The sequence below is a fragment of the Coenobita brevimanus genome, chromosome 73, assembly GCF_032717465.1.
Source record: "Coenobita brevimanus isolate Jiangsu-jjx chromosome 73, ASM3271746v2, whole genome shotgun sequence".
Taxonomy (NCBI): Eukaryota; Metazoa; Arthropoda; class Malacostraca; order Decapoda; family Coenobitidae; genus Coenobita; species Coenobita brevimanus.
The window spans coordinates 7,561,148-7,584,669 of NC_137026.1; positions in this window are offsets into that span (position 1 = coordinate 7,561,148).

Genomic DNA, 23,522 nt, shown 5'->3' on the forward strand with positions numbered 1-23,522 from the left:
TCACGCCCCTCACCCTGGTGGTCGGAGTAAGGAGGATAGTGGATGTCAGTGTCGAGAAGAACCAGCTGCGTGTTTGGCTCTCGGTATGATATAATAATAATAATAATAATAATAATAATAATAATAATATTACTACTACTACTACTACTACTACTAAAAACAACAATAATAACATTGATACTTTTACTACCACTACTACTACTACTACTACTACTACTACTACTGCTACTATTACTACTACTACTACTACTACTACTACTACTAACAACAACAACAACAACAACAACAACAACAACAACAACAACAACAACAACAACAATAATAATAATAATAATAATAATAATAGTAATAATAAAAATAACAATAATAATAATAATAATAATAATAACAATACTGGTAATAATAATAGTAATATAATAATAATAATAATAATAATAATAATAATTGCAGTGAGACAGATAGTAGAGAAGGCTTGTGAGACGGACCATAAGGTGTTTATGGCATTCATGGATCTGGAAAAAGCATATGACAAAGTGGACAGAGAAGGATTGTGGAAAGTTTTGCGCATGTACGGTGTAGAGGGTAAGCTGTTAGGTGCCGTCAAGAGTTTTACGATGATAGTGAAGCATGTGTCAGGGTTATTGGGCATCTAAGTGAATGGTTCACAATCAGTGTGGGCGTGCGACAAGGTTGTGTGATGTCCCCATGGTTGTTCAATGTACAGTATATATGGATGGGGTGATGAGAGAAGTAAAAACACGAGTAATGGAGAGAGAGATGGCATTGGTAATGAATGGTGATGGATGGAATATCTCAAATTTGTTGTATGCTGATGATGCAGTACTGCTTGCAAGTACCGGACAAGAACTTGGTAGGCTAGTGCAGAGTTTTGCTGATGTCTATAAGTGTCGTTCCTTGAGAGTAAACGTAGAAAAGAGTAAAGTGATGGTTATTGAGAGAGAAGGTGACTCCCAGTGCAATGTAACAGTGAATGGAGAGAGACTGGAATTGGTGAGAGACTTCAAATACCTGGGTACAGTGATAGAAAAGAGAGGAAAATGTGCAAAAGAAGTTGAAAGTAGAGTGACACAAGGAAGAAAAGTAGCTGGTGCAATGAAGGCCTTGATAAGAAACAGAGGCTTGAGTGTTGCTGGTGCACGAGGCTTACATGAAGGAGTGTTAGTGCCAACTTTAACATATGGATGTGAGACTATGGTGTGGCATGAAAATGAAAAGTCAAGAGTAAGAGCAGTGGAGATGGGACTGCTAAGGAATGTATGTGGAGTACAGAGGGTGGATAGGATATGAAATAATGTGATTCGTGAAAGATGCAGAGTGAGGAAGTTGGTGGACACCAGAATTGAAGGGAGTGTACTGAGATGGTATGGTCATGTGGAGAGAATGGATAACAATAGAGTGGTGAAGAATGTATATCTGAGCGAATTCGAAGGAGAGAGGAGGCGAGGTAGGCCAAGGAGAAGGTGGAGAGATATGGTGGATGAATGTGTGAGGAAGAGAGGTTTGGAAGTCGATGAGGCTAGGGAACCGACAGGAGATCGAGCTGGCTGGATGAATTTTGTTAGATGTGCATGATCAGGGATTTTTGGCACCCCTTTTTAACGTGGCAGCGTCTGGATTGACCCTGTCTGATACGATTTGTGAAGCTACAGAACGTGGTGAATGTTTTTAGCGTATCCGATAGAGCCAGGATTCCGGGGGCTTGAATGATGAGTGAATGGAAGCGTGACCCATTGGATTGGGCAATTTTGGGCTGTCTGGACATTGCTACTCCTCACCCTGCCCTTGGGTGGGAAAGGAGGTCCGGATGATGATGATGATGATGATAATATTAATAATAATAATAATAATAATAATAATAACAACAACAACAATAATAGTAATAATAATAATAATAATAATAATAATAACAACAACAATAATAATATAGGAATAATCATTACTACTATTACAACAAAAACACCCCCCACCACTACCAACTACTACTATCAATCCTTCTCACATTCATCTATGATCACTTCCCGGGGCCACATCCAGCATTTTGGTAAAGGGGGGGGGTGATTCTTAGTAAGTTTGAATTCACGCTGACTCATAACCAAATTCAAAAAATGTATCATCAAATCCTACTTTTTTTTTTTTTTTTTCAATGGCATGATTTTTTGATAACCTTTATTTAAGAGATAAGTATTTTAACCCGCCCCATCCCGACCACTTTTCCATTGACTCCCCCCAATCCCATTTTAGGAATTTTTTTTTTTTGGCTCAAACCTTCGCTTTTGGTGAGAAACATCGAAAATTCATAGAGAAATCGCTCACCTGAGGTTTAAAATACTGATTACAGGTAGGAGTACCTCCTTACCTTACTGGGTTTTCTATCAGGGTGGCACCAAAGAAATCGAGTTCTATGGGAGGATAACTATTTCACACCACACATAAACGGTATTTATTTATTTACTTGGTACGAATTTATATGTAGTATGAGAGTATATTGGTTATCAAGCAGTAATATAGGCATTATAAGCATTGTTTCACTCACTAATACCTGACCTTTTTTTCCCACATTACCTGATCATCATTTCTAACTGTTTCTTCCTCTAATCCTATGTAAAGTTTGCCCTCCACATTGTCATTGATTGGGGAATCACTCTGGCCCTGAATTTCGTACCGTGGCATGACATGGCTATACTGGCCAGGTCACTGATAACAGGTGAATTGCTGAGACAATGGCATGCAGGGGTAGGGAGGAGGTCATGCTGGGTAAGGCATTGTCCCTGCCTGGCATCTTGTTGAGGAAGGTGTCACGTGTATACATACCAAAAATGACTCGCGAAAATTGAAAATTGTTCAAATTAGGGACCTTGCAATTTTTTCGCATTTATGTACGTCAACGGGATTGGCAGTGACAAAACGTGAGGACGTTAAAGAACGTCGACGGGACGCCGCGGGTTAAATTACACTTCTTTTGATATAGGGAATGGCTGGTTCACCGAAAATAGGAGTATATCCCCCCCCACACACACACACTATACCATATTCTTTGCGTGAAGACTGACCATGCTTTCGCGTGACTGGAGAAATGCCAGATATCACCGGTATTTTAATTTTTCAGACAGAAAAAAAATCACATGTCGGGCAATGATTGAATGGCTTTTTTCATGCATCTTATATATTGTAATAATATGTAGATATTCTATTTCTTCTCCATAAAACAGTGCTTTGTCAATGCAGCATGACAAAAATATAGTAATATAAAAAATATTTCACAGCGGTTGCAGCCTGGTTTATGCATGCATAGAAATATATATATGTATATCTTTAACCAACAATAATAATTGATTATAATTCATACTAACACATTAAACTCCCTGTGAGTAAGAATAAAACTTAATTCACTTCAAGAAAGCAAGTCGATATTTAGTTGCTGCCTTCGTACCGTACAACAAGTTTTCCAAGCGAACCAAATCAGTTGAGTCTTTACTCGCTCTGTGATCTGCTCCATCAGCTGGCTTGCTTCGTACGTCTGGCAGCGCTAGGCTTCGATACTCCATAACATTTTAGAGTCTAATAAATATTAAACTATGGATCGACCATATGTGTCATTTTTTGTACAAGTCAGATTATATACGAATGTCATTATTCATTTTTTTTTTTATGCGAGGAAGAAGGAACCAAAGGCCATGAGCCCGCAGTAACAGTTCCCTCCAAGAGAAAAACAAAATACAATAGAGAGCCAAATTCAAGATCCGATCATTTTGAGATGCCTGGACACACTCCGTTTGAAAGACTGGAGATCATAGGCAGCAGGAAATACAGACAGAGGGAGACAGTTCCAGAGTTGACCTGTTGCATAAATGAAAGACTGGGAGTAACGGTTAACTCTTGCATTAGAGAGTTGGACAGAAAAGGGATGAGAGCTTGCTGCCAGACGGGTGCTACGCGCCCATCGTAGATGTGGAGGAATGCAAGCAGACAGTTCAGAGGAGCAGTGACCATTAAAGTAGCAATAGAAAAGAGATAAAGATGCAATAGTGCAGCGAAGAGACAGAGGTTGAAGGGAGTCAGTAAGAGGAGGAGAGTTAATGAGACGAAAAGCCTTTGACTCCACCCTATTGAGAAGAGCTGTATGTGGGGAGCCTCCCCACACATGAGAGTTGTACTCCACACAGGGGCGGAGAAAACCCCTGTATAGAGTCAACAATTGTGCAGGGGTAGAGAAAGAGCGGAGTCGGCTTAGCACACCCAATCACTTGGAAGCAGATTTTACATGAGATGTAATATGATCTTTCCAAGATAAGTCCCGAGTTAATGAAACCCCAAGCATGTTCAAGGATGATGCAGGATTAAGCTAAATATTATTAAACATTAGTGGGTATACCTGTGGAAGATTCTGTCTGGTTGATAGGTGTAAGAACTGAGTCTTAGATGCATTAAAAACAACAAGATTATTTTTACCCCAGTCAGAGATAAGAGCCAATTCAGACATTAGGTGTGCCATAGCTTCATCCCTTGTTTGTTGAAGTAACTGTTGAGATGGGCATTGCGGGAACCGAATGGAAAGATGAAGGGTGGAGTCATCAGCGTATGAGTGGATAGGGTTAGATGTACAGCTTAGAAGATCATTGATGAATAAAAGGAAGAGAGTTGGTGATAGGACAGAGCCCTGAGGAACACCACTGTTGATAGATCTAGGAGAAGAACGATGGCCGTCTACAACAGCGGCTATAGAACGACCAGAAAGGAACCTAGCAGTGAAGGCACAAATAGAAGGATAGAAACCATAGGAGGGCAGTTTGGAAATTAAAGATTTATGCCAGACTCGATCGAAAGCCTTTGGGATGTCAAGTGCAATGGCAAAGCTTTCGCCAAAGTTCCGAAAGGAGGATGACCAGGAGTCTGAAAGGTAGGTGAGAAGATCGCCAGTGGAGTGTCCCTGACGGAACCCGTACTGACGATCGGAAAGAAGGTTGTGATAGGAAAGATGCCTTAAAATTTTTCTATTAAGAATTGACTCAAAAACTTTTGAAATACAGGACGTTAAAGCAATTGGACGATAGTTGGAGGGTTGGGAGTGGTCACCCTTCTTTGGGACTGGCTGAATGAGAGCAAACTTCCAGTAAGAAGGAAAGGTACAAGTTGACAGACAAAGGCAAAAGAGTTTGCCAGGCAGGGTGTAAGCACAGAAGCACAGTTCTTGAGAACAACAGGAGGGACCCCATCAGGCCCATATGCTTTGTTAGTACTGAGGCCAGTGATGGCAGAAAATACATCAGCTGAACAAATTTTAATGTCAGCCATGAGGAAGTCAGAGGGGGGAAGTGATGGAGGAACAGCACCGGAATCGCCTAAGGTGGAATTGGAGGAGAAAGTCTGTGTGAAGAGATCTGCTTCATCAGTAGAAGAAATAGCTACAGAACCATCAGAGTAGAAAAGAGGAGGGAAGGATGATGAGGTAAAGTTATTAGAAAGATTTTTGGCAAGGTGCCAGAAGGAGCGGGAAGAATTCGAGTTGGAGAGTTGAGAGCATTTAGTATGGATGAAATTATTTTTAGCAGAGCGAAGAACAGATTTAGCACGATTCCGGGCAGAAACGTAAAGATGATGTGATTCAGGGTTGGGTTGGCTCCGGTACCTTTTGTAGACCCTCTCCTTGTTGTGGACAGCAATAGAACAAGCGTGATTAAACCAAGGCTTTTTTTGCATTGGTCAAAGGATATGAGAAAGGAATGTATGCTTTCATGCCTGAGAGAATAACCTCCGTAATGCGCAAGGCACACTCAGATGGCTCGCGGCCATGGAAGCAATAATCATTCCAGGGAAAATCAAAGAAGTACTGCCTGAGGGCCTCCCAGTCCGTGGCTCCAAAATGCCACAGACGACGTTTCCCTGGAGGGTCCACAGGCCGTACCGGAGTGATAGGACAGGTTAAGGTAATAAGGTTGTGATTGGAGGAGCCCACCGAAGAGAAAAGATTAACAGAGTAAGCAGAAGGATTAGTCGTGAGGAAGAGGTCAAGTATGTTGGAGCTCTCTCCAAGGTGGTCAGGGATACGGGTAGGGTGCTGTACAAGCTGCTCTAGGTCATTAAGGATAGAAAAGATGTAGGCTTGTTCACCAGGTGGATCAGTGAAAGAGGAGGAGAGCTAAAGGTGGTGGTGAACATTGAAATCTCCTAGAATGGAGATTTCAGAGAAAGGAGAAATGGATAGAATGTGTTCCATCGTAGAAGTAAGATAGTCGAAGAATTTTTGATAGTCAGTAGAATTAGGGGATAAGTAAACAGCACAGATATATTTAGTTAGAGAATGACAGGAAAGCCGAAGCCAGAGTGTAGAGAATTCAGAAGAATCGAGTTCAGGAACACAAGAGCAAGATAAGTCGTTGCGTATATATACACAACAGCCACCTTTGGCTTTGAAATGGGTATAGAGAAAGTAGGAGGATACTGAAAAGGGTTTGCTGTCAGTTGCGTCAGACAGCTGAGTCTCAGTTTGAAAAAGAAGGTGATTTTTAGAGGAGGAGAGGTGGTGCTCAACAGAGCAAAAGTTAGATGAAAGGCCATGAATGTTGCTGAAATGAAGAAGAGAGTCAGACAGTGGTTCCAGGCACCTCGAGTCGTCACCGGGAGAGGGGCCTTTTATGCTTCTTACAGTCCAAAAACCGTTTTATTGACATACACACCTAACCTTCTTAGGGAAGAATATATAAATATACGAATTTTTAGGCGATATTTTGGGTGAAATAGCACAAGTAAGAGTAATTTATATATTTTTAAAGGTATTTGCTTAACCAATATCGTAAATATCGATCAGAAAAAGAACACTGAAGTTTAACTAAGTCCCCCTTAGCCGGTCAAAACGAAAATGAGACATAGTTTCTGGCGGTGTCTGGCAGATTTTCCAATCAGCGCGAACCCTCCTATCCTCCTTCTCCCCTTCCACCTCCGTACCCATTGGCGAGAATATTATACTGAATGAACCTCTTCCAACTCCAGCCTTAACTTTATCTCTCTCTCTCTCTCTCTCTCTCTCTCTCTCTCTCTCTTTACCGTCAACTTCAAACCAAAGGACAGACTGTTGAAGGAGTATAAAGGAAAGCAAACAACAGTAGATGTAACGGTTCTCCCGAGGCTGTTTGTTCAAGATTGCTATGGCTATGATATCTGTTCTATGAGTCTGAGAGAAGGAGGGCAATGCAAGTGCTCTCTGAAATTGCTGGCTTCATCTTACACCATCTTTCTTTTTCCCTCCATAACTTCTAACCCTGAGGAAAGATTTCACACGATTTCCTTCACTCCATCCCACTTTTTTTCTTATGCAAGGAAGAAGGAACCAAAGGCCAGGAGCGTGCAAACCGTTCCTTCCAAGAGGGAAAAAAAAAAAAAAAACTATACAAAAGAGAGCCAAATTCAAGATCCGTTCCTTTCGAGATGCCTGGACACACTGCGTTTGAAAGACTGGAGATCATAGTAAGTATGAAATACAGACAGAGGGAGACAGTTCCAGAGTTGACCTGTTGCATAAATGAAGGACTGGGAGTAACGGTTAACTCTTGCAGCTTTGAACGGGTGGCAGGACTATTGTATAAAGCTCTTCACACTTGATCAATGACTTTTCTTTGCAACATCTAACATTTTTACGACTTCTGTGCAACATCTAACACTTTTACCTCTGCAACATCTAACACTTTTACCTCTGTGCAACATCTAACACTTTTACCTCTGTGCAACATCTAACACTTTTACCTCTGTGCAACATCTGACATTTTTACTTTTCTTTACAACATATAACATTTTTACTTTTCTTTACAACATATAACATTTTTACTTTTCTTTACAACTTATAACATTTTTACTTTTCTTTACAACATATAACATTTTTACTTTTCTTTACAACTTATAACATTTTTACTTTTCTTTACAACTTATAACATTTTTACGACTTTTCTTTACAACATATAACATTTTTACTTTTCTTTGCAACATATAACATTTTTACTTTTCTTTGCAACATCTAACATTTTACGACTTTTCTTTCCAACATATAACATTATCACTTTTCTTTGCAACATTTAACATTTTTACGTCTTTGCAACATCTAACATTTTTACATTTCTTTGTAACATCTAACATTTTAAATTTTCTTTGCAACACCTAACACTTTTACGACTTTTCTTTGCAACATCTTACATTTTTACGACTTTGCAACATCTAACATTTTTAAGAAATTTCTTTGCAACATCTAACATTTTTACGCCTTTTCTTTGCAACATCTAACATTTTTACTTCTCTTCTTTGCACCATCTAACATTTTCTTTATTTTTTCTTTCTCCAGATTCAAAGACACAAGCAGGATTCTCTGCTTCATTTCAAATTAGTCTCTTCCCGCCACGGAATCACTCGCAAAACTCCTGTGTGAAGCTCCTCCAACTGGCCAATGGATTTTATTATTCTTGACCCCTACTCATATTTTTCCATCTGCTCCCCTTCCAGCTGCAGACTCAGTGGCATGACTCTCGTGTGAGGCTCTCCCATCTGCGTGTACAATTTCCATCTGCTCCCCTTCCAGCTTCCCACATCTTTCCATCTGCTCCCCTTCCAGCTGCAGACTCAGTGGCATGACTCTCGCGTGAGGCTCTCCCATCTGCGTGACCGTAAGGAGGACAACCAGCTGCCCACCGACACTCTATGGGCGCCGCGGTACTGGCTGCAAAATGCGTTGTTTGAAGATGCCTTTGCCTACTTCAACGGGGACACTGTCTTTACTTCCTTCCAAGCCCACAGGAATGGCAGTGGCCTCGTGGATGTGATTGATAGCTATGAAGGTAGGAGGATGAGAGACTGACTAGAAGAGTGTATGTGAGTGAAGTGGATGGGGAGATTGATAGTTGTGAAGGTAGGGGAATGAGAGACTGACTAGGAGAGTGTGTGTGAGGTGGATGGGGACAGTAGAAGACAAAGAATGTGATGGAGAGATGGAGTGGAGAGAGTGAGAGACTGACTAGAAGAGTGTGTGTGAGTGAGGTGGATGGGAACACTAGAAGACATATTGACAGTTAAGAATGGAGAATGAGAGACTGACTAGAAGAGTGTGTGTGAGGTGGATGGGGACAGTAGGAGGAGAAGACCAAGGATGAGACTGAGGGATAAAGTGGAAAGAATGAGAGATTGTCGAGTAGAATGTGTGTGAGTGAGGTGGATGGGGACACTTGGAGGAGAAGACCAAGGATGAGATGGAGGGATGGTGTGGAGAGAATGAGAGACTGACTAGAAGAGTGTGAGTGAGGTGGATGGGGACAGTAGGAGAAGAAGACCATGGATGAGATGGAGGGATGGAGTGGAGAGACATGGGAGAGGAGGATGCGAATTGGAAGCAAGACAGCTAAATAGCAAGAGGACAGGGCACCGTGGAGGAGATTTGTATGTGGCCACCCCTTACGGGATTAAGGCACCTGGCAATAGATTAAGAGATGAAGGTAGGTAAGAGGGAGGGTAGCGTGTGTGTGTGTGTGTGTGTGTGTGTGTGTGTGTGTGTGTGTGTGTGTGTGTGTGTGTCTAATTAATCCCTTCACTATACTCTTTTCACCTTAACTTGGCACAGATTTTCATTTTGCATATTATTTCACACAGCTCAGTGGCAGAACAAGACATTACTGTGGCCCTATATCCTTTCCATAGCACTTCTTCGTGACTAGCACCATATGATAATGTTAATCTATTATAACTATTCAGAATTTAAGATGGAGGTGGCGATTTTAGGCCAAGTTAGAATGAAGGGAGTATAGCAGAGGTTGTTCTGAATTTGCATAATATTGTTTTGTCATTACCTGATTAAAGTGAGAAATATATCACTGGACTGAACAGGCAGGCTAATGGGGCAAGTCACATGAAATATTATGGCTCATATTCCCGTCATCTGAGAGAAGCCTGTGGAGTTACGTGGAGAACCAAACTGACAAATGAGGAAGTGAAGGAGCGTTGTGGTGTGGATGTGGATGTGATAGGAAGCGTTAGGAGAAACACACTGAGGTGGTTTGGCCATGTGGAGAGGATGGAGAGTGAGAGACTGACGAGGAGAGTGTATGTGAGTGAGGTTGAGGGGGGGAAGAAGGAGGAGGAGGCCAAGAATGAGATGGAGGGAGTTATATGAGAGAGGTTGTGTGTGATTTGGGAGGACAGTGAAATGGCGGGGGACAAGGCGACATGGAGGCAATTTGTTTGTGGCCACCCCTTACGGGATTAAGGCGCCTGGCAATAGATAGATAGATAGATATTCCCGTTGGTTAAGGAAGCTCCCTAGCACCTTTCACCATGCGATTTATTTTACTTGGATACTCCTTACTACCCTTGTCTGTTATGTAAATCTTCCTAACATTGCCATACCCAGAATAAATAATGTCTATCTATCAATCTATCTATTGCCATACTCCTTAATCTCGTAAGGGGTGGCCACAAACAAATCGCCACCATGTCGCCCTGTCCCCCGCCATTTCACTGCCCTGCTCCCAGTTCACACCCCCCTCTCTCATATACGTCTCCACTCCATCCCTCCATCTCATCCTTGGCCTCCCCCTCCCCCCCTGGATGTAACACTGACTGGGAATTTCATGAAGCTTGATGACTTCCTTAATGACATCTGTATAACCAATTCCCATAACTTTAAGCCCATTCCTGTAAGGTGAGAAAGGTTACTAACACATCTTCCTTAGTGATTTATTATGCATGCTACACCTTACTGGTCTCTTTTATCTTATTCTTTGTATTATCAACACAGACTGAATAAATAAGATTAAAGCAATTATTAAAAAGGCACAAGGAGAAATAAAGTGGTTAAGAAAAGGTGTTAGGGAGCTTCCTTATCCAACCAGAGTAGGACTTTAAGCCTTCTCCACTTCCTCTTGCTTTTCAGCCTTCGTGTACCTCCCCAACTCCTCTGCCTTCCTGGAGCGTGTGGAGGACTTCGTGGCATCCTTTGGCTGCAACTTCGACCTGACCCTGTACCCCTTTGACATCCAGGAGTGCCGCATGAATTTGTCGATCGTGCAGACAGGGGCGTATAAGGCTGTGTTCTCTCCCAAGGTTATTTTGGGAACTCGCTCGCTGCCTTGCTGTTGCTTCTTCCCACCCACTTCACTCTTTCTCTCCTCTGACTTCTTTGCCAGCATTGCATTCTGCCTTTCATATTTCTCATAATTTCCCATTCAAACATCATTTCCCATTAGGCTGAAAATATTGGCTAGTGTTAACATAGGGCTAAAAGGAATACAATCTTGACAAAGACAACGTGTCAGAGTTAGTGGGGGTGGTCTTACCACTTTCAGGCTCCTCTATTTACTGTTGTGTCATTTGTATTATTATAAAGGCTCCAACATGTTTGCATGCATCAGCCTTGGTCACCTAGTGGTGGCTCTGCACACTGCTTGATCTCTGGCAGCCTCCCTATCCGGTCTCTTGCCCCTGAGGTCACACTCTATCACCTCATCCCAGGTCTTTTTCAGTCTGCCTCTCACAACTCTATCCCTATCATTCACACTTCTCACTTTCTGCACCCAACTGTCATCCTCCATCCTCTCCACATGCTCAAACCATCTCAATCTACCCCTCCTCATCACTGTAAGATGAATATAACTATGTGACAATCATGGAAAAAAATGTGGAAGACACTGCCATTTCACAATAAAATTATTCTTAACATAAATCTATCAACTGCCGGACGCCTTAATCCCGTAAGGGGTGGCCACAAACAAATCGCCTCCATGTTGCCCTGTCTCCCGCCATTTCACTGCCCTTTTATTAAGCAATGTTAACCTCATCTCCAATCCCTCTCCCAGGCTACTACACAGAATACAACATGGTGATGTTACATATCCCTCTGGCCGTGGCTTGCAAATAAACGAATATATACACTGTACATATACTGTAAATAAAATATCTATCTATCTATCTATTGCCAGACACCATAGTCCCATAAGGAGTGGCCATTTGACTCTGAATGATTTACTTTACAGGGAGGGGCACTAACCCTCCACCAACCCACTTGCTGACACGTAGGGAGCACGTATGGTTTGGTTATATGGTTACCACCCAGCGTTGTAAATGGTTTCCTGGCTCAGAGGAAACCATTTGGCTTGTCACTCAATGTAAAGCCACCTGAAAAGGAAAGAAAAGCAATAAGAAGTGACAGGAAAGATGGGAGAAATAGGAAGAGAGGAGGGCAGGCACAGAAAAAGAATGATACTGGCTAAGGAAGAAGTATTGTAGGCAGCACTACATCAAGTGAGTGGATGATGGTCACCACCACCTACCACTAAATAAAATACATTACCTGATTTAGCCATATTCTCAACTAACATCCAAATTTATGCTAACCTTTCTTCTCCCTGCTCATTTTTCAGGATACCTACATAGAGTTTCACCAGGCATTGCTACCCCTCTTCACGGCCCTCCATATGTGTCACTCTCTACACAACGATTCTGATCACCTGCCCACCATTCTCTCTCTTAAGGTATGATTCCCTCTATATTCTCTTAAACCTGCAACAGGGACCAGGACCATAAACTTGATGGTTTCACGTTGTATTCAGGGGATGCTGGTACTGTACTTCGCAAAAATGGACTGCCTGTCTAATCACATGCATGCAGCTGAAAGGAGTCAATATAATCTCTCTCTCTCTCTCTCTCTCTCTCTCTCTCTCTCTGTGCACAACTGACTGCCACAGGGTATGACAGGTGCAATAGATAACATGTCTTTCAATTCATTTTAAGGACAGGTCACCTAGAAAGATAGTATGAAAGGCTAACACTAAATTTGCTTAAATATGAAGAGTGATTTGACAAAAGAAATGACACAAAATCATTCTCAGGCAAGAACAGCAAATAACAGTCTGAGTTGCTGAATACAATACTGCAGCGTTACATGTTTAGTCACCTTAAAACCCACCCATGTCAAAAAAGGGCCACTACTTATTCCATCACACTGGTACTGAATGAGATAACCCAAGTATGTATTCAGTATGAGCTGTGGGAATTAGTACTAAAACAGTGACATTTGAAAGTCGGTGACACATAGGACTACCTCATCTTGTATATATCCCATTTCTTTAACCCACCCCGTCCCGTCGACGTATGGGTACGTTGCAACGATTTGCATTTGCCAGTCCCAGCGACGTACCAGTACATCGTGCAATTGCAAAGGGCATAATTTCAACAATTTTCAAATTTCGCGCTTGATTTGCGGTACATATCCTTGCATGACCTTCCCCTACCTGCCACCAGGCAGGGACACTCGGCGACCCCGCGCAACCCGCGCTAACCCACCGCTCGTCCACGCACCTGGTAGCAACAGTCCTGCTCAGACATGGCTAAGAGATGTCTCTCAGAGGGCGAAATTCAAGCTGCCCTGGACGCCTTTACAGCCGACAGTGATTCCCCACTGGATGATGAGGTTGTGGATAAAGATTATGTGCAGCCAGAGGAGGAAGAAACCATCAGCAGTGATGAAGAAGTCCTGTCTCGAAGCGGCAGTACGTGACTTATCGTGCTGCTAGAGAGGGGCAGCCGGCCAAGAAACCACGTGCAACATCCTATGCCCATCCCCAGTGTGATTTGGAACCAGATTTCGATGACGATGACGATGACGAGGATGGAGTCGTGGGACGTGGTGCCACGTGGTATGGACGTGAGGTAATCACTCATCGTGGCCCAGAGCGCACACCATGTCGGACGAGCAGGTATGGGCCTAGCATTTTGTTTGGGGAGTTAGGAAGTGCCGTGGAGGGAGTGGGGAGTGAAAGGGAAAGTGCAGGGAGGATTAGGGAAAGTGAGAGTGACATGAGTGAGTCATTGCTCTCCCTCAGTAGTGTGAGGCAGTGTAGTGTATCACGTGGGCGAGTGCGGGTGCATTCAGTATCACTTGGGGTTGTGATGGAGGGGGAAGGTGGGGAGGAACCACTCCCAAGCACGTCTTATGCTCCCCAATATCCCCTAATACGTGGTCGAGCTAGGGTGCGAGAGAAAGCACGTGGTGTTGTCATGGAGGGGGAAGGTGGGGAGGAACCACTCCCCAGCACGTCTTATGCTCCCCAGTATTCCCCTACTTCATCTCCACAGCCCCCTAATGTTCCTCAAGGCCGTAAGGGTAAGGGAAAGGGAAAGGGTAAAGGCAGAGGGAAGAGGAGTGACAGTGGGGAAGCCCTCCGCACTCCTTCTCCCCCACCTCCCCCACCAGGACCTCCTCCCCACCCAGACAAAGGCGGTGATGGGGATGATGGGGACGAGGGATTTGTGGGATGGAATTGGGAGGATGGGAGTGATTTTTCTCCCCTCACTCACCCCTTCACTGAACAGGGGCGCTTTGGCTGCATTGCTCCCGGAATTCACCGTAATTCCACCAGGTTGGATTTTTTCCACCTGTTTTTTAGTGAGGCATTCGTGGAGCAGATTGTTTACCAAACCAACCTTTTTGCAAGCACCCAGCGCCTTGAGAGTGAAAGATTGGGAACAAGGAATAGGCCTTCTATCGTATATGATTACCCTGTCTCCCTTTCAGAAATGTTCCTATTTTTTGCCCTGGTCCTTCTGATGGGTATTATACGAAAGAACAGAATTCCTGCTTACTGGACTAGGGACCCTGTTATGTTTACCCCAATATTTGGGCAAGTCATGAGCCGTAATCGGTTTCAACAAATTCTAAGTCGCCTCCATTTCTATGATGCTCATGATCCTGCAAATGCAAACAACACTGATAAAATGAGGCGAATTAGGTTGGTCTTTGATCACCTGAGGCAAACCTTTCGTTCGTCATTCTATCCCTATAGAGACCTCGTCATAGACGAGAGTCTCGTGTTGTGGAGAGGCAATATTTCATTCAGACAGTATATACCCAGCAAAAGGCACCATTTTGGGTTCAAGATCTTTGTTATGTGCAACTGTAGGACTGGATACGTGCAAGACATAGTCTTGTACACCGGTGCACAGACAGACATAATAGAAGATCGAAGTATTGGACTGTCGGGAGCAGTGGTAAAGACAATGATAGAAGACTACCTTCATCGTGGTCATGTCCTCTACCTGGACAACTGGTACACTAGCCCTCTTCTCGCTCGTTATCTTCACACACATGAAACGAGAGTCTGTGGAACCGTGAAGGTGAACCGGCGTCACATTGGCCAAGGTAGGGCGGAAACTTGCCAGGAATGAGGTTGTCTTCTTCAAAGCCAACAACATCCTTGCAACTGTGTGGAACCACAATAGAGAAGTAAGCCTCTTGTCAACGGTTCACCGCCCCTTGATGCACCGTACTGATTCCGTAGATTACCGTAGTGAGAAGAGGCATCACATTTGGAAACCTGAGTGTGTCATGGACTATAACATAAACATGCGCCTGGTGGACCAGTCAGACTCCATGATATCGACGGTAGAGTGTGCCAGGACCACGATGAAGTGGTATAAGAAACTGTTCTTTCACTTGCTAGACATCACTGCTCTGAATTGCCACCACCTTCACGCCATGACAACAGGAGTTCAGGAAACGTTTGAAGGGTTTGTGAGGGAGCTCACAAGAGAGATGTTTGCACGCTATACTGTTGAAAGGCCCCAACATCGCACCCGCACTGCCCCTATTGCCCAAACTCCCCTGAGAATATCCGGCCACCATTTCCCCACTCCTATCCTTCCCCAGCCAAACAGACCTAGGCCCCAACGCAGGTGTCACGTGTGTAGCAATTCCCGGGTGAGACTCACGACACAGAGGAAGGACACCCGCTATGAGTGCGTGGAGTGTGACGTGGGTCTCTGTATTCACCCATGTTTCAGCGAATATCACACGTTGTTGCAATTCTGATATGGTGTGAATGCGATAGGACACTGAAACTTTGAAGTAAATGCGACAAACAGACGCTCAGTGAAATTATCAGTCACGTTGATCTCCAAATATTAGTATAAAGTGCATACGGGTATAACATAAGTGCAAAAATTGTATGTAAGTGTATAAATATGCTGTAAGTGGAAACATACATAGCGAGGGTTTTATGATGCGATATTCTGTCGCTCAGTGCAATAAATACGGCCCGTAAATATGTAATTATTATTATTGGAAATGCTAACGGGTATAATATAAGTTCAAATTACTGTAAGTGCTGAAATATATTCTAAGTCAAAATATTCATAGCGTGTGTATAGAGATGCGATATCCTGACGCTCAGTTGAATGAATAAGGCCCGTAATAATGAAAATAGAAGTCAACAAGTGGGAAAGTGTTTAATATATGTGAAGAATTAGTATATAAGTGTTTGAGTATTATGTTGGTCGAAACATTCATTGCGAGGGTATTTTCATGCGATATTCTGACGCTCACTTGAATAAATAATGCCAGTAAGTATGTACAGTGCAGTATAGGGGTGTAAACGTGTGTAATGTAAGTGGAAAAGTGTAATTGGAGTGAATAAATAAAGTAGAAGATGAAACACGAGTGTTTGAGATTGTGGTTGCTACGTGAATATGCGCTAGCATATCGCTAAATGCCCTCATAATGAATGTAAATAATTGAAAACATTTACAGTGGTGGAGGAAAGGTTCTATGTAAAGGGAAAAATAATAGGAAAGTGATAAAACAATTGGGTATGTTGAAATACGAGTCATAGCGAGTGCGCTTACTAAACTGATATGCGCTAAACTTATGCTGCATGTCATCATAATGAATGAAAACATCTGAAAACACTTACAAACAGTTGTAATTGGTAAAATGTCATTGAAACAGAAGTATACAAGTAGAAAAAATGATAGGTTGACTGATACAAGAAACTTAGCATATAGCATGTTACGACTCGGACCTAACTCGTTATGCTCGCGTGATGGTACAATGCTTATTTTTCATATATATGTGTCTGAAATCCATTATATTGCTACTGTTATTGTTTATTAGTTCAAATTCAATAAATATAGATATGTTGTGTGTTGTTTGTCCCAGTATTCCCTACCATAGAAAACGTGAGCGCCTGACACGTCAATGAAAGAATACGATACCTGGCGTGGGGGACCTCACCTGTTCCGACCACTTATAGACCACGGTAAGCCCTTTCTTGGTGATTTTCTTTAGTTTCTCAACCAAAGCGGAAGTTTTAGCCCCCCCAAAAAAAAATTCCAAAAAGGCTCGGGACTGGGGGATGTCGGAGGTGCGGAAAACCTCGGGACGTGACGGGTTAATGACTCTTGTGCGGTTGGTAAGCACAGATTTAACCCAGCTTATTCTTCTTCTTCAACTCCTTGTGCTGAATGGTCCAATGAAAGCTATACTGTATCTAAAAACCTTTTTGAAAGGTCTCTCCTAACTTTTTTTTTTTTTTTTAAATAACAGAGCAGAGGATGGAAAAACAAATGAATAAATAAATGATAATCAAATAATAAAAGGTAAACTTTGATAAAACTGCCTTGATATGTGAAACTTCTGACAGCATCTCATCCTTTGAAGTTTTTAAAATTACACTTTAATATTCCCTTACAGCTATACCTACCTAGTATTGTCACAGTTTCCATTAGTAATACACATGAGGATTATTGAGGTGTAGGCTAATATGCAAACTATATCACAAGGGTCACGTCAATGCCACTTTCAAAGGCATGGAGAAAACAGCTCATAAAACACACACAAACTATCCTGGTATTTAAGATGATAATATGGCTGTTATCCACCTATCCTTCTCTCCTTCAACATCATCATTCTTCTTTCCCCCCAGCTGCCAACAGAGCCACTTTACACGGGAGCTGCATTACCCACATGTCCAATTCTCATATTTCATGTTACCTGGGACAACCACATATCATCCTAATTTTCCTTATGAGCAAAAATTTAGCACTTATTGCAGGTAAAATAGCACAAAAATTACTATGAGCTCATGGAAAACGTGAGAAGTTGATTGGTAACATTTGGCTCGTTGGAACTGCCTTGTTTGTTTGGACTGTGATGTCATGCTGAGCTCCCTCTTCCCCTTGCCTGCTGGCAGCAGGCTTCCTTCTACAACCAACTCCCATTCACTTTGTGCGTTTTGGCCTTGAGGAGTGTCATTCAAAGGTAGAAGCGAAGCACATACTAAGCCTACACTATTACATCAACTACAGCACCATCAGGAGGAGAAGTACCTAGCATTTTCTTCCATCAGAGGAGTGTGGCCAGCATTCCTGTAGACAGATGCCATCTTTGCAAGATGGCCAAGGATTTCTACACACTGCAACGAAAAGGACTGTATGTAACCCATTTCAGTTCAGCACATCTTCAGGCTGGTATTCCATGTTTAAGCAGTGTTACAATATTAAACACATTCTAGTTAAGGCAACATAAGCAGGTTATGACAGAACTAGACAGTAACACCAAGATACTGAATGTGATGGATAAGGATGGGTGAAGCTGAGACATAGTATCTGGATGTTGACGAGACCAGGCTTTGCCAGGGGAAAACACTACACTCTAACTTCATCTCATGTCAAGAGAAGGAGGACAGGGATAACAGAGTACCCAGGAACTGGATGTATGTGATTTTGATGACAAACACTAGAGAAGGCTTCAAAATGCTGCCTGTCCCCAAGCCTCTCAAAACACCGACATGATGAGTTTTGGAGTCCACCAGCTGTATAACACGAAGAAGTGGGTTAGCAGCATCATGGTCGTCAAGTGGCTTAACAGATGTTTTGTAGAGGACAGAGAAGCCTTATGCCAGAAGAAGAAACTGCTGCTCAAAGTGACTTTGCCGCTAGACAGTGCATCAGGCCGTGCACGATTCCCCCCCCCCCCCACACACACACACAGATTGCCAACCTGCAGTGCAAGTGATGTCCTTTTGGCCTAATACATCCAGCATCCTGCAGCCTCTTGATCAAGAGATTATTCAGTCATTCAGCATCATGTACTTCAGTAAGACTTACACACTCATGACAGTTGATACAAACATGGAGGAGGATGCAAGGTGTCATCAGTGAAAGTAACTTCTTTTCATACCCCTGCTACTCCTACTTCCTCATTTTCCCCCACTTCTTCACTTGTCAGTACTCCCTCCCCCTCTGCCTCCTTACCTTCCCATTCCTCTCCTCATACATGGCCTACCTCCCTGTCCACTGCCTCCTCTGCTACAACTTCAACCCTATGGCAGTGAAACCTGCAGTGGAATCGTGGAAGAAAGTTTCAGTGTGAACAGTCAGTTTGGATGGTGTCACCTCTGACCTTAGTTAACTGAAGACAGTGACAAGAGCAGGCAACTGGTGCAGCAATGCTTTGCTGCAGTTCTCTACCATGCCAGGAGGTTCCCAGCTCCAGGTTTTGTCAAGATTATCGAGGACAAGCTACATGAAGTTATGGGGGACTACACTTCAGCAGATAATTGTCGAGGAGGAGGTGGAACAGGCAAACGATTAACGAGAAGTGACAGAGCTTGGAATGGAATAAAGCTGATAATGCTGTGACTGCAGCAGCAGCAGTCAGAGCTGAAGAGGATCAGTAGTCAGAGTTGAAGAGCTAATCACCTAAGTTCTGAAGCTATCAACAGAGCCAAGAACTGCACAAGTGGGGATCCTTCTGAACAAGTGGAGGAGAAGGCTCTTTTGGACCAGGTGGGTGCATTTTACCAGGACCACTACAATGGTTCAGTACATTGGAGACAACAAGCCCTGTCACTCAGCATTTTCCAGCTAGACCCCAGCCTGTTGGACAGAAAGAGCAAGAGGAGGTCTCCAGTGACTTGGATGAAGATCTCATAGAAATCTTAGATAAGTCTTTAGTCTTGCGCTGACTTTGAAGGCTTCCTTTGAGTCAAGTGGGAATCAATAAGCCTCTCTCAAGCACCCACTCTCATCATCCTCGACCCAACGTTCTCACCTGCTCAGGTAAGGCACATACTGTTTTTGTAGTGCACTTGTACTCTTATGCATACCAAAAAATGTAATCCTGTGTACTACTATCTACTAAATGTCCTACAGTGTCATTACTTATTTGGTGGTGAGATAGGAGGGGGAGTCAAAAGTCATATAAGAGGAGCTGGTCAGACCACAGAAACAGTTAGCCTTTTTCCACAGGTTTACATTAAAGTTTCACATCGTCAAAGTGGAGTGAAAGACTGACAAGAAGAGCGTACTGTATGTGAGTGAGGTGGAGGGGGAGAGAGGGAGGGGGAGAACAAGGATGAGATGGAGGGATGGAGTGGAGAGGTATATGAGAGAGGGGTGTGTGAGCCGGGAGCAGGGCAGTGAAATGGCTGGGGACAGGGTGACGTGGAGGCGATTTGTTTGTGGCTACCCCATATGGGATTAATGTGTCTGACAATAGATAGATAGATAGATAGATCGTCAAAGTTTCTCTGCTGTCGATTTAGAACAAGTTGGAGGAAAATTCAAATCCTCTGTATTCACCACACTGCTCCTATGCAATCGTTTCTGTACCCGAATGCTGTAACTATTCCATGGAGCTAAACTCCATATGGACCACATCCAGATGCAGCATCTTATATTCAGTACAATGATGTACACATTATTCTGTTTTTGCTGCTTCTGGACAATGGCATTCAACACCGAGAGATCTCTTGCACTGATGGGATTGATGAAGGCTAAATAAATAAATCCTCAAGTTCAAAAGGTCATCTTCTTGCAGCTACTACTGGAGAGGCGTTATGGAGCCTACCTCTTCACCGTCTTCTGTCCCTGTGCCGTGCTTTCTATGCTTGGCTATTTTACCCACTTCTTTGCCTTCACCAATTTCAGGCAAGTTGGTGTGTAATTTTGTTTTGCATGGAAACCCTTCAGTAAGATAGCTGTATGTTTTCATCGTAAATGATGCACACAGGCCAGGGCCTTACTTGCAGCTTATATTCCACTTACACCAGATATTACCAAAAAGAAAACCCCTGCCGTCCAAGCACTTAATGAGGTTAGAAATGATCTCCACTAATCCTTTCATTATGTGTAAATGTTACATTCTCCTCTTGCTACTGCCACCTCAATACAGGCAGTTCTCATTACAAACCAAGGCTGTTCAAATGTATCACAACTTACTTCACACAACTGACAATGTAAGCTGGAAAAAACCAGTAAATCTGCCTGTAGACTGCAATAAAGATTTAACTAATATTTTTTCTTTATCTGTAAGGTTAATAGCCAAAGAGAATGTCAGTGTGACAGCAGTTGTTGTAACCTCAGAGACATCTCAGTATAAACCTGGTAGACTGCAGGGTGAAGCCGCCTCCATCCTGCAATCTGCCATCCTCCCTTCAGGGGACAGACAAGGAGTTGAGGTTCTGAGGAGCATCTCCATAGCCAAACAAAGAGCTGTCCAGGTATATTCGTGTCACCGCACAAAGTCTCCTTTTTCAAGCACTCAAATGTCAATAAAGACAACACATAACACAGATTACTGTACAATAACTTGGCCTCTATTGGCAAGGTTTATACCCTTATTTAAGGTAACATGATGACTTCATCTCTATTTCTACAGTGATCGTGTAATGGTGACCCTCTCCTGCCTCATCGTCCTTAGTACCCTGTTCTCCCAAGTCACACCATCCTCCGCCTCACCCAAGTTCATCGATATACTCTTTAGTTTCCTAATAGTCAGACTCTTCCTCATTTTTGCCCACCATGCCGTTCTTTATCTGCTTCAAGTCTGCACCAGGAACAGAAAAAGTAAGAAAGGTACACGTTCAGGCAGCCACAGGTTACCCAGGCAGGCATGGAAGCATACACAGGTTCCATCACCAACTAAAACTAATACCAACTCTGATCTACACAGTTCTAACTTGTCCCTACAAAACTCTGATTTTTTCCAACAGAATCCTAAACAGTCCCTGACAAAGGCTGAACGCAATGTCAGCCTTGTATTCACCGCTGTGACTGTTGCTGTGGGTGTTTTTGTGGACTCTCTGTGTATCTACCTGGCATATTTTTGCATCAGCTCCCAACGCTATCAAATACTGAGTTTTGAGCACTGCACTGAGTAGCAAAGAGAAGACCGTGATGCTGATTAAGGATGATATTTCTATCTGAAAGTTGTATCAGCACCTTCCATGATTTTTTTTTTTTTTTTTTTGATGCAAGGAAGAAGGAACCAAAGGCCAGGAGCTTGCAAACCGTTCCTTCCAAGAAACAAAAACAAAAACAACACAAAAGAGAACCATATTCAAGATCCGTTCATTCCGAGATGCCTGGACTTACTGCTGGCATTCCTTATCTTTCTGGCATGACGTGAGGAATTTTATATCACTGGAGCAGTACTTACATTTAATCTCCAATATTACATGCGAGAGATAACTATATATTCTCATACAATCTGTTCACCTCTCAGATACTCTCGCTAGGCACTTTATGTCCTAGAAATCATTCTAGTCACACTCTAACATACTACATACACATTTATATACTAATGCTCCTTTCAAACACTCTCTCTTAGTACCTTATATTCTAGAGATCACTGCACATGCTAGCACTAACACACAATCAATGATACTCTAAGATGTTCACTAGAGGAAATCTGTTCTCAGCACTCCTTGCTTCAGAGCAGGTGTGACTCCCACCACAGTCACTTACCCTGTTGATGTAGGGTACAATACTGGGGGTCATGGATTGCAAGAATAAGTCACAGTGGTTTAGAAAGGGAAGTGTAAGCCTGTACCTTGCAAAGCTGACTCAGGCTTAGGTAATTACAGCATGTGGAAAACTTTTTATCTGATCCCCAACAGTGAACCTGCCTAGTATGGTTGCACCTGACTATAGTAGTAAAGCTCCACTGACTACTTCAATGCACAAGCTTCTTCACCACACAATGCAGTGTTTCCGTGAAATATATATATATATATATATATATATATATATATATATATATATATATATATATATATATATATATATATATATATATATATATATATATATATATATATATATATATATATAACTTAAAATGCAGATTTACTGTACGAGTATTAACAAAAAGATATCGTACATGTTTCCAAGATGCCATAAGAATAGCATATATTATACCACATCACAGGACATAAACAGCAGGACCTTGGTTACCACTCTAACACATAAATATCTGCAGAAACAAATGCACATCAGTTTTCACTGAGCCTATGTGTATAATTGTTAAACCTGTTCAATGAAAAAGACCTGGGACCTGGGATGGGGTCATAGAGTGTGACCTTAAAGATTCGGAACTGAATAGAGAGGCTGCCAGAGATCGAGTAGCGTGGAGGGCTGCCATTAGGTGACCAAGGTTGACAAAACTAAATGATCTGAGCAACTATAAAATATTAGTCCATAAACACATATACAGCATTTTGTTTAAGTCACTGTTTAAGTCATGAGAATATGTATGTAGAATATACTGCCTGTACTACCGTAACATTTTAACAACAAATAAACTTCCTCAATGTTTGGCATTACTGTGGTCTAACTTTCCTACCTGCAGCCTTTATTTGAAGGTGGTAAAAAATAATACAGTATTATGGACCAGATACAAGGATAATCAATGAGTCTAA